A 2,242-nucleotide genomic window follows, 5' to 3' on the forward strand; every position below is an offset into this window, starting at 1 on the left:
TCCTGTTGGAGAAGGCAGGTTGAGGCAGGGGAGGGCAGTTGGGGGGAATCAGGCCAGCAGGGGAGCAGTTGGGTGTCAATCAGGCCGGCAGTGGAGTGGTTAGGGGGTGATCAGGCTGGCAGGCAGAAGTGGTTAGGGGCAATCAGGCAGGCAGGCAGGTAGGCAGGCAAGCGGTTACGAGCCAGCAGTCCTGGATTGTGAGAGGGATGTCCAACTGCCGGCGTAGGCCTGATCCTGTACATCCCCCAAGGGGTCCCAGATGGGAGAGAGTGCAGGCTGGGCTGAGGGACACCTTCCCCCCACTCCTGTACACGAATTTCATGCACTGGGCCACTAGTAAATCTAACATGATAATGGGCTTCTTCAGTCCAAAGGCAGGACTTCTTTGCAGTAGAGTGTCTCCAGTGTTTCACAAAAATAAATAAAAGCAGAAGCTAACATCTTTTCAGCTTCTTGACCTCTCCGCATTTCGTTGCTTCTTCCTCCCATCTCATTTCCTCTAAGTCATGTTGCATACCTGGTCTTAAACACTTTGCTTCTTCATCTTTGTAATTTATTTTCGTCATAGCCAAAGAATGTGCTTAGATATTTCTTCCTGATATTCTCCTTCATCATTGATAAAATCTTCCATTTTGGAGTCATAGTTCTCATCTTCCTCCTTTTCATATTCTCACTGTCTTTTGTAACCACCAGGGAAGGGAAACCCTTGAGAACGTTGGGCAGATCTGTAACCAGCTAAAGAAGGCTTCATTCCATTCATCTGTCCATTGGTGGGCCAGGTAATGATATTCTTAGAAGATATTGTTTCTGAGACAAAAGTGCATTTGGGTTTATGGGGGGATCTAAGCTACTAACTAATCACCCAGGTCCCAAGGTGCTCACTGGTCTTCTAGGGTCTGAACTGCTGACAGTCTGTCCAGCTGAAACTGTGCCACTTACTGATCGCCCAGAGCCACTGACTGACCGCTTGGGGGTCACTGAGCCACTCATTGGTCATCGGTTATGTGGATTGTGCACAGGTCACCCAGAGTCACCAGAACTGACCACTGACTTCCTAGAACCACCTGGGCCACTGATGGGTCATCCAGAGCCACCTGTACTGCTGACTGTCCTTCCAGGAGGATTTAAGTCACTGGCTGGCCTCTTGGTCCCACTGATTGATCGCTCAGGTTCTGAGCTGGAGCTGCCATTCTGGTGCCTGGGCACGGAGCCAGAACTAACCATAGGCTGAAGACTCCCTGTGATGGGCTGCCCAGGAGCTAGGCTGGAGCTGCTGCCTGATGGCCTGACACTTGGACTCTTAGCCTTATGTGGGGAGACCACAGGTCTAGGTCTGGAATGGCTAGGATAGAGAGGAGATTTTTGACTGTGTGCTCAGTAACAGATTTCTGAGTCCCTTTAGCAGAAGTCTTTAGAACACTTGGTGAAAAGGTGCTCAAGTGGGTCTTTCCAGCCCCATTGTCAACAGGCCTGTCATGGTCCTTCCGAAGTGAGGCTTAGGAGCAGTTGCTAGATCTTACTTTGGTCCTCTCTCCTGGCATGGATTTGGATGAAAACAAACCTAAATGTTTCTTCTTATCTGTGCTGGGTCTGAATTTCTTCTCAGTATGAAGAAGGTGAGTACCTTTGGGAGAAGGATGCTTGTCCCTGGAAACTCTGCTAGGTATTGTGCCCATACTTTCAGTATGAGAGGGCACCATTTTGGTCAGAGGTAGCCCTGCATCTGCTTCAGGCTTCTTTTTCATATGTCTTCATTCAAGAAGTTTTCACTCCCTAAGTTCTTGTGCAATCATAGGCCACTTTTCTGTGTTTTTTTCCACTACCTTGATTTCCACTGGTTCATACTGTTGGAAGCTAGCCATTGTCTTTCCTATCAGAAAAGTGTAAACAAGGAATGCAGAAGGCTCATGAACCTTGAGCTCTGGCAAGGGCCAAAGCTATGCACTGATTGTTTAGTTGAGACAATGCTGGCTCAAGCAATTTCCTGACCAAACAGACTCAAAGTAAATCTTTACTAATATTTACTGACCTTTAAGATAGTCTTTATGTTACCAGAATTGCCTGCCTGACTAAGGGCAATATGTGTATCTAAAATTGAATAAAAGACTGTCAGGGCCTGGGCACCAGTGAAGTCCTTGCCCTTGCATTGGACTCTCTGCCTGGCCCCCCAATATTTCCAAATTATTATTTCTTGTCTTGTCTCATCATTTGACCACAGCCCTTCTCCAGATCCCAAACCCTG

The 2,242-nt window shown here is 47.8% G+C and overlaps 1 pseudogene across 1 annotated transcript; it reads right to left on the reverse strand.

The window, feature by feature from the left end:
• Positions 1-434: 434 nt before the first annotated feature.
• Positions 435-990, reverse strand: LOC308256629 (protein SPT2 homolog; annotated as a pseudogene). Its single transcript has one exon. The product of its transcript is annotated as a protein SPT2 homolog (transcript).
• Between the last annotated feature and the right edge of the window lie 1,252 nt (positions 991-2,242).

The sequence above is a fragment of the Plecotus auritus genome (assembly GCF_963455305.1).
Source record: "Plecotus auritus genome assembly, chromosome: 8".
NCBI lineage: Eukaryota > Metazoa > Chordata > Mammalia > Chiroptera > Vespertilionidae > Plecotus > Plecotus auritus.